We start from the raw sequence: 11,308 nt of genomic DNA on the forward strand, positions 1-11,308 counted from the left end.
ACAAGGAGGGACAGTTGGCGATGCATGGATGTGTTTATGGGCTTCAGAGACAGCATCCCATGTTGAATTAGGCATGCATGGCTGCACCCTTCCTCCTCTGGGTGCATGGCAAGGCACGGCCCTAAGGCCCTTCAAAATCCTCAGCACCAAGCCCATGATGCTGTTAATCCGGCCCTGGTCCTCCTCCACCGCCGCTTCCACCTACACCGCCCATAGGTGTGCGCAGCCTATTGCATTAAGGTGTGCACCCCAAAGTTGAAATACACATGCATGTGTTTGCCAGCAGGGAGAGTAATGTATCGGGGCCATGTACCTGTAGGCAAGGAGAAATAGAGCAGAGCAGGTCCCAGGGAGATCTTTCCCATCTCCTCACTGGCAATGCTATGTGCCCTAGGTGATTAGGGTGTGCCCAGGCACACCCAGCACACCCTGTGCGCACGCCTATGTCACCGCCACATCCACCACCACCTTAACCTCCCTCCTACTCCATATGGGCCTCGTCCTTCAGAGATGAAGAAGAACATTGTTTTATTTTTCTGTTTTTTTTTGTTGTTTTAAGTTATTTCCCTATCCACATTTGTTTGCAGAGCACTTGCCATGCTCTTAATTACGTTTTGCTGCCATTTGCAGCACTCTAGCCCTTTCCTTTGGTGTTTTAGAGCCATTTTAGTGCCTTAAAGTTCGGGTCCCCATTGACTTCAATGGGGTTCGGTGTCCGGGAAAAGTTCGGTAAAAGTCCGGGACACGGACCCGGACTTTTTTTTAAAGTTCGGCCGAACCCGTCGAACACGGACATCTAGGTGTTCGCTCAACCCTACTCATTTTCAAAAATATTTCATATTTACGCTTTTAATGCCCATTTTCAGGAATATTTCATGATTACGCGTTTGATGCCCATTTTCAGGAATTTTTGTTATTTACATGTTTGATACCCATTTTCAGGAATATTTCATATTGACGAATTTGATGCCCATTTTCAGGAATATTTGTTATTTACATGTTTGATACCCATTTTCAGGATTATTATTTGATATTTATGCTTTTGATGTCCATTTTCAGGAATATTTAATGTTTACCCTTTTGATGCCCATTTTCAGGAATATTTCATAATTATGCATTGGAATTCCAATTTTCAGGAATATTTCATATTGACGCATTTGATGCTCATTTTCAGGAAAATTTCATATTTACGCATTTGATGCCCATTTCCAGGAATATTTCATGTTTACGCGTTTGCTTATTTTCAGGACTATTTCATGTTTACGCGTTTGATGCTCATTTTCAGGAATATTTCATGTTTTTTGCATCTGATTCCCATTTTCAGGAATATTTCATGTTTACGCTTTTGATGAACATTTTCAGGAATATTTGATATTTATGCATTTGATGCCCATTTTGGGGAATATTTCATATTGACACGTTTGATGCCCATTTTCAGAAATTCATATTGACGGGTCTGATGCCCATTTTTAGGAATATTTCATGTTTACGTTTTGATGCTCATTTTCAGGAATATTTCATGTATATGCGTTTGATGCTCATTTTCAGGAATATTTCATATTTATGTGTTTGATGCCCATTTTCAGGAATATTGCATGTTTATGCTTTTCATGCTCATTTTCAGGAATATTTCATGTTTATGTGTTTGATGCTCATTTTCAGGAATATTTAATGTTTGTGTCTGATGCCTCTTTTCAGGAATATTTCATATTTACACTTTTGATGCTCATTTTCAGGAATATTTAATGTTTATGCGTTTGATGCCCATTTTCAGGAATATTGCATGTGTATGCGCTTGATGCCCATTTTCAGGAATATTTAATGTTTTCGCTTTTGATGCTCATTTTCAGGAATATTTCATATTTACGCATTGGATGCCCAATTTTCAGGAATATTTCATATTTAGGTGTTTGATGCCCATTTTCAGGAATATTTCATATTTACACATTGGATGCCCATTTTCAGGAATATTTCATATTTTCATATTTGAAGCCCATTTTCAGGAATATTTCATGTTTACGCTTTTGATGTTCATTTTCAGTAACATTTCATGTATGCGTTTGATGCTCATTTTCGGGAATATTTCATATTTGCACGTTTGATGCCCATTTTCAGGCATATTTGATATTGATGAGTTTGATGCCCATTTTCAGGAATATTTCATGTGTATGCGTTTGATAACCATTTTCAGGAATATTTCATGTTTATGCGTTTGATGCCCATTTCCTGGAATATTTCATGTTTTTGCGTTTGATGCTCATTTCCAGGAATATATCATGTTTCCACGTTTGATGCCCATTTTCAGTAATATTTCATGTTTGCAATTTTGATGCTAATTTTCAGGAATATTTCATATTTACGCATTTGACCATTTTAAGGATTATTTCGTATTTATGCGTTTGATGCCCATTTTCAGGAATATTTCATATTTACACATTTGATGCCCATTTTCAGGAATATTTCATGTTTACGCGTTTGCTCATTTTTAGGACTATTTCATGTTTCTGCGTTTGATGCTCATTTTCAGGAATATTTCATGTTTTTGCGTCTGATGCCCATTTTCAGGAATATTTAATGTTTACGCTTTTGATGCCCATTTTCAGGAATATTTCATATTTACGCATTTTACCATTTTAAGGATTAGTCCACATTTATGCGTTTGATGCCCATTTTCAGGAATATTTCATATTTACGCGTTTGCTCATTTTTAGGACTATTTCATGTTTCCGCGTTTGATGCTCATTTTCAGGAATATTTCATGTTTATGCGTCTGATCCCCATTTTCAGGAATATTTCATATTTGCGCTTTTGATGCTCATTTTCAGGAATATTTCATGTTTATGCGTCTGATCCCCATTTTCAGGAATATTTCATGTTTGCGCTTTTGATGCTCATTTTCAGGAATATTTCATGTTTATGCGTTTGATGCACATTTTCAGGAATATTTCATGTTTATGCGTTTGATGCACATTTTCAGGAATATTTCATGTTTATGCGTCTGATGCCAATTTTCAGGAATATTTCATGTTTACGCTTTTGATGCTTATTTTCAGGAATATTTCATGTTTACGCTTTTGATACCCATTTTCAGGAATATTTCATTTTTATGCTTCTGATTCCCATTTTCAGGAATATTTCATGTTTATGCGTTTGATGCCCATTTTAAGGAATATTTCATGTTTACGCTTTTGATGCTCATTTTCAGGAATATTTTTTGTTTATACTTTTGATGCCCATTTTCAGGAATATTTCATATTCACACATTGGATGCCCATTTTCAGGAATATTTCATATTTAAATATTTGAAGCCCATTATCAGGAATTTTTCATGCTTACGCGTTTGATGCCCATTTTCACGAATATTTCATGTTTACGCTTTTGATGCTTATTTTCAGGAATATTTAATGTTTACGCTTTTGATGCCCATTTTCAGGAATATTTCATTTTTATGCAAGTGAAAAGAGAAAGGAGAACATGATCTGAAGTATAGCTAATAACTGACTCGACATCCCTAATATACATAAAAACAAGAGCAAGGGTTGTTTGACTTTGAGTGAGGACAGTCATTAGTATATATTGGAGATAATATGCAATCCCACAAAATTGATTTATTACATGAATAATGAAAAGTACATTGTAAATAGATAACAATTGATAATATCCAGATATCGGAACCTTGTTTCACCTCATCTTCACTTTGATACACTGTGGCTTTCCTTGGTATTTTGGTAGACTTTCCTTGGTATTTTGGTAGACCTTTATGATCTCCCCTTTGGACATATATGATCACATTCATTATGATATATATTTCTCATTTTTTCTTTTATTAGATTATATTTATTATTTTTTACACAATCACTATGAAATATGATGAATACACTGGTAATTATGATTATATATATCAAAAATTTTTCAGATCATTCTGGTCATGACAAAAAAAATTTTCCCTACCACTGCCGATTTCTGGGATATGTTTTCTGCTACCTTATGGGTCATCTCCAGGTTTTCCTCCATCTCCTCCTCCCCACGCTCCGACCTCGGCCAACTTATCAGCCTCAGCCCCGGGTGAGACATTCGCTGGGTTTTGATGACCTCCTTGTTTGTTGGAACTTTTTTCTTCTCCTTTTATTTGGGCTACCTCAGTAAGTAGCTTTTATCTACATTGGAGCAATGGTTATACTTTTTCTATATATATGCTATATCTCAATGTTAATTTATATTAACAGACCCAGAATTTCAAACTATCTCCTGATGAGTGGACGTTGAACCACGAAACGCGTAGAGCCTATAAGATATGAAGATAAACTATTTGAAGACTGATTTACATGTTGTTTATTTATTTATATAGTGTACTGATGGATTATGTATTCATTGATTGATTACTATGTATGTATTTTTATGAATTTAAATACTTCATGTTCAGTTCCGATATGTGGATATTCTCAATTTTTATCTATTTACAATCTACTTTTCATTATTTATGTAATAAATCAATTTTGTGAGATTGCATATTATCTCCAATATTTACTAATGACTGTCCTCACGCAAAGTCCCACAACCCTTGCTCTTGTTTTTATTTCATTTTTATGCGTCTGATGCCCATTTTCAGGAATATTTCATGTTTACGCATTTGATTCCCATTTTCAGGAATATTTCATGTTTATGCGTTTGATGCCCATTTTCAGGAATATTTCATGATTGCGCATTTGATGACCATTTTCAGGAATATTTCATGTTTACGTGTTTGATGCCCATTTTCAAATTTTTTTATATTTACGCGCTTGATGCCATTTTTTCGGGAATATTTCATATTGACGCATTTGATGCCCATTTTCAGGAATATTTCATATTTACGCGTTTGATGCCCATTTTTAGGAATATTTGATATTTATGCGTTTGATACCCATTTTGGGAAATATTTCATATCGACACGTTTGATGCCCATTTTCAAGAATATTTAATATTTACGTGTTTGATGCCCATTTTTGGGAATATTTCATATTGACGTGTTTGATGCCCATTTTCAGGAATATTTGATATTTTACACGTTTGATACCCATTTTCAGGAATATTTGATATTTATGCGTTTGATGCCCATATTCAGGAATATTTGATATTTATGCGTTTGATGCCCATTTTCGGGAATATTTTATATTGTACGCGTTTGATACCTATTTTCAGGAATATTTGATATTTAAGCGTTTGATGCCCATTTTCAGGATTATTTCATATTAACGCATTGGGTGCCCATTTTCAAGAATATTTCATATTTACGCGTTTGAAGCCCATATTCAGGAATATTTTATATTTATGCGTTTGAAGCCCATATTCAGGAATATTTTATATTTATGCGTTTGATGCCCATTTTCAGGAATATTTTATATTTATGCGTTTGCCCATTTTCAGGAATATTTGATATTTACACGTTTGATGCCTATTTTTGGAAATATTTGATATTGACATGTTTGATGCCCAGTTTCAGGAATATTTGATATTTACGTGTTTGATGCCCATTTTCGGGAATATTTTATATTGACGCGTTTGATGCCCATTTTCTGAAATATTTGATATTTTACACGTTTGATGCCCATTTTCTGAAATATTTGATATTTACACTTTTAATACCCATTTTCAGGAATATTTCATATTTACGCGTTTGATGCCCATATTTAGGAATATTTGATATTTACACGTTTTATGCCGATTTTCAGGATTATTTTCAGGTTTTATGCCCATTTTCAGGAATATTTGATATTTACGCGTTTGATGCCCATTTTCAGGATTATTTCATATTAACGCATTGGGTGCCCATTTTCAAGAATATTTCATATTTACGCGTTTGATGCCCATATTCAGGAATATTTTATATTTATGCGTTTGCCCATTTTCAGGAATATTTGATATTTACACATTTGATGCCTATTTTTGGAAATATTTGATATTGACATGTTTGATGCCCAGTTTCAGGAATATTTGATATTTACGCGTTTGATGCCCATTTTCGGGAATATTTTATATTGAAGCGTTTGATGCCAATTTTCAGAAATATTTGATATTTTACGCGTTAGATACCCATTTTCAGGAATATTTGATATTTACCCGTTTGATGCCCATTTTCAGGATTATTTCATATTTACGCGTATTATGCCCATTCTCAGGAACATTTCATGTTTACGCGTTTGATGCCCATTTTCAGGAATTTTTCATTTTTATGCATTTGATGCCTATTTTCAGGAATGGGCCAGTATTTTTTTTAGTTGTGTGTTGGACCCTCTTATATTGACTTTGAAGGCTTGCACCTTTATTAGGCATATGTTGGACTGGCTATAGGGGAGGTTGGATGCCAGTTTTTTTATTTTAGGTGTGTGTTGGACCCTCTTAATGGAGATTTAAGGTTTGTACTTTTATTAGGCGTGTGTTGGACTGGCTATAGTGGAGGTTGGAGGCCAGTAATTGTTTTTCTAGGTGTGTTTTCAACACTATATGAAGGTTGAAGGTATGTGTTGGACTGGCTATAGGGGAGGTTGGAGGCCAGTATTTCTTTTAGGTGTGTGTTGGACCCTCTATATGGAGGTTGAAAGTTTGTACTTTTATTAGGCGTGTGTTGGAATGGCTATAGGGGAGGTTGGAGGCCAGTATTTTTTTATTTTAGGTGGGTGTTGGACCCTCTATATGGAGATTTAAGGTTTGTACTTCTATTAGGTGTGTGTTGGACTGGCTATAGGGGAGGTTGGAGGTCAGTATATTTTTTTATTTTAGCTGTGTGTTGGACCCTCTATATGGAGATCTAAGGTTTGTACTTTTATTAGGCGTGTGTTGGACTGACTGTAGGGGAGGTTGGAGGCCAGTATTTTTTTATTTTAGATAAGAAAAAGACCCCTGGGGAGATGGGGCCAGTTATAGCGCTTGCTGGGGTAAACCAGGGGTGGACAGTGGCCTGTCAATGTCCCAGGTTATGGAAGAGTAGGCTTATTAATAAAGTGCTAAGTGCTAATAAATAAATTGAATAGTGTGAGTGTTTATCATAATTAATCTAACATGAATGGATGGATGGATGGCAGTCAAATGACATAAATAGCATAAAACATGATCAAATAAATACTGTCATATTAAAAACATATTAGTGCTGCGAGTTCAAAGGTGCAAAAATAGGACATGAATTATGATCAATTAATAAAAAAACAATACTAGTGCTTAGGTGCAAATGCAAAGGTGCAAATAATAACAGTCCAAATAAAAGTTCATATAGTGACTAGGGTGAAATTGATAAATAAATTTGGGGTGCCAAATAAAATGATAAATAAATCTTGGGTGCCAAATAAGCAAAGTGCAGGTGCTCTGTGCTGAATCCTCCAATAATCCAATGCTGGTACTTGTGATGTCACAGTGAGGAAATAATGGGGGATGGGAGAGAATTGGGAGGTTGGAGGCCAGTAACATTTTTTAGGTGTCAGTTTGACACTCTATAATAAAGGTTGAAGGTTTGTATTTTACTAACGCGTGTGTTGGACTGGCTATAGGGGAGGTTGGAGGCCAGGTTTTTTTAGGTGTGTCTAGGACCCTCTATATGTAGGCTGAAAGTTTGTACTTTTTATTAGGCATGTGTTGGACTGGCTATAGAGGAGGTTGGAGGCCATTCATATTTTTTAGGTGTGTGTTTGACCTTCTATATGAAGGATGAAGGTTTGTACTTTTATTAGGCATGTGTTGGACTGGCTATAGGGGAGGTTGGAGGCCAGTATTTTATTTTTCTAGGTGTGTGTTCAACAATATATGAAGGTTTGTATTTTTCTTAGGCGTGTGTTGGACTGGCTATAGGGGAGGTTGGAGGCCAGTATTTTTTTAGGTGTGTGTTGGACCCTATATATGGAATTTGAAGGTGTGTACTTAGACGTATGTTGGATTGACTGTAGGGGAGGCTGGAGGCCAGTATGTTTTTATTTCAGGTGTGTGTTGGACCCTCTATATGGAGGTTTAAGTTTTTATACTTTTATTAGGAGTGTGTTGGACTGGCTATAGGGGAGGTTGGAGGCTAGTATATTTTTAGGTGTGTGTTGGACCCTCTGTACGGAAGTTTATGGCTTTTAATTTTATTAGACATGTGTTGGACCCTCTGTATGGAAGTTTATGGCTTGTACTTTTATTAGACGTGTGTTGGACTGGCTATAGGAGAGGTTGGAGGCCAGTATTTTTTTATTTTAGGTGTGTGTTAGACCCTCTATATAGAGATTTAAGGTTTTTACTTTATTAGATGTGTGTTGGACTGGCTGCAGAGGACTTTGGAGGCCAGTACTTTTTATTTTAGGTGTGTGTTGGACCCTCTATATGGAGATTTAAGGTTTGTACTTTTATTAGATGTGTGTTGGACTTGGACTGGCTATAGGGGAGGTTGGAGGCCAGTATTTTAGGTGTATTCAATGTTTGTTTTTTTATTAGGCGTGTGTTAGACTGACTATCAGGGAGGTTGGAGGCCCATAATTTTTTTCAGGTGTGTGTTGGACCTTCTATATGGAGGTTGAAGGATTGTACTTTTATTAGGTGTGTGTTGGATTGGCTATAGGGGTGGTTGGAGGCCAGCAATTTTTTTTAGGTGTGTGTTGGACCCTCTACATGGAGGTTGAAGGTTTGTATTTAGGCGGGTGTTGGTCTGGCTATAGGTGAGGTAAGAGGCCAGTATTTTTTTTATTTCAGGAGTGTATTGTGCCCTATATATGTAGGTTGAAGGGTTGTACTTAGGCGTGTGTTGGACTGGCTATAGGGGAGGTTGGAGGCCAGTAATTTTCTAGTTGTGTGTTTGACCTTTTATATGGAGGTTAAAGGTTTGTACTTTTATTATGCGTAGGGGAGGTTGGAGGCCATTATTTTTTCTTTATAAGATGTGTGTGTTGGACCCTCTATATGGAGGTTTAAGGTTTGTACTTTTATCAGTTATTTGTTGGATTGGCTATAGGGGAGGTTGGAGGCCAGTAATTTTTTCTAGGTGTGTGTTCGATCCTATATATGGAGGTTGAAGGTTTGTACTTGGGCGTGTGTTGGACTGGCTATAGGGGAGGTTGGAGGCCAGTAATTTCTGTAAGTGTTTGACCTTATATATGGAGGTTGAAGGTTTTTACTTTTAGTAGGTGTGTGTTTGATTGGCTATAGGGGAGATGGAGGCCAGTAATATTTTTTCTAGGTGTGTTGGACCATCTATAGAGTGGAGGCTGGCACTTTCATTAGGCATGTGTTGGGCTGTGCACTGCATATCCCTCTATCCCTCTTGTCAAGAATTTTTCATCTTTATGCATTTGATGCCCATTATAAGGATTATTTCACATTTACCAGTTTGATGCCCATTTTCAGGATTATTTCACATTTACGCGTTTGATGCCCATTTTCAAAATTATTTCATATTTACGCGTTTGATGCCAAATTTCGGGAATATTTGATATTTACACGTTTGATGCCCATTTTCAGGAATATTTGATATTTATGCGTTTGATGCCCATTTTTAGGAATATGATATTTAAGCGATTGATGCCCATTTTCAGGAATATTTCATGTTTATGCGTTTGATGCCCATTTTCAGGAATATTTCATGTTTATGCGTTTGATGCACATTTTTAGGAATATTTCATATTGACATGTTTGATGCCCATTTTCAGAAATATTTGATATTTACGCGTTTGATACCTATTTTCAGGAATATTTCATATTTACGCGTTTGATGCCCATTTCCAGGAATATTTGATATTTTTGCGTTTGATACCCATTTTCAGGCTTATTTCATATTTACACATTTCACCATTTTCAGGAATATAACATATTTACGCGTTTGATGCTCATTTTCAGGAATATTTCCTGTTTATGCGTTTGTTGCCCATTTTTAGGAAAATTTGATATTTACACGTTTGATGCTCATTTTCAAAAATATTTCATATTTACGCTTTTAATGCCCATTTTCAGGAATATTTCATGATTATGCGTTTGATGCCCATTTTCAGGAATTTTTGTTATTTACATGTTTGATACCCATTTTCAGGAATATTTCATATTGACGAATTTGATGCCCATTTTCAGGAATATTTCATATTGACGAATTTGATGCCCATTTTCAGGAATATTTGTTATTTACATGTTTGATACCCATTTTCAGGATTATTATTTGAGATTTATGCTTTTGATGTCCATTTTCAGGAATATTTCATGTTTACGCGTTTAATGCTCATTTTCAGGAATATTTCATGTTTATGCGTTTGATGGCCATTTTAAAGAATTATTTCATGTTTATGCGTTTGATGCTCATTTTCAGGAATATTTCATGCTCACACGTTTGATGCTCATTTTCAGGAATATTGCATGTTTACGCATTTGATGCTCATTTTCAGGAATATTTTATGTATATGCTTTTGATGCCCATTTTCAGGATAAATTTAATGTTTGCTTTTTTTGATGCTCATTTTCAGGAATATTTCATATTTATGTGTTTGATGCCCATTTTCAGGAACATTGCATGTTTGTGTCTGATGCCCATTTTCAGGAATATTTCATGTTTACTCTATTGATGCTCATTTTCATTAATATTTCATGTTTGTGTCAGATGCCCATTTTCGGGAATATATCATGTTTACACTTTTGATGCGTTTGATGCCCATTTTCAGGAATATTTCATGTGTATGCGTTTGATGCCCATTTTCAGGAATATTTCATGTTTACTCTTTTGATGCTCATTTTCAGTAATATTTCATCTTTATGCGTTTGATGCCCATTTTCTGGAATATTTCATGTTTATGCGTTTGCTCATTTCCAGGAATATTTCATGTTTACGTGTTTGATGCTCATTTTCAGGAATATTTCATGTTTTTTGCGTCTGATGCCCATTTTCAGGAATATTTAATGTTTACGCTTTTGATGCCCATTTTCAGGAATATTTTATATTTATGCATTGGAATTCCAATTTTCAGGAATATTTCATATTTTTGTTTTTGATGCCCATTTTCAGGAATATTTCATATTGACGCATTTGATGCTCATTTTCAGGAAAATTTCATATTTATGCATTTGATGCCCATTTCCAGGAATATTTCATGTTTACGCGTTTGCTTATTTTCAGGACTATTTCATATTTACGCGTTTGATGCTCATTTTCAGGAATATTTCATGTTTTTTGCATCTGATTCCCATTTTCAGTAATATTTAATGTTTACGCTTTTGATGCCCATTTTCAGGAATATTTCATAATTACGCGTTTGATGCCCATTTTCAGGAATATTTGATATTTATGCGTTTGATGCCCATTTTCTGGAATATTTCATGTTTATGCGTTTGC

This window comes from Pelophylax lessonae, assembly GCF_965119305.1.
Source record: "Pelophylax lessonae genome assembly, chromosome: 3".
NCBI lineage: Eukaryota > Metazoa > Chordata > Amphibia > Anura > Ranidae > Pelophylax > Pelophylax lessonae.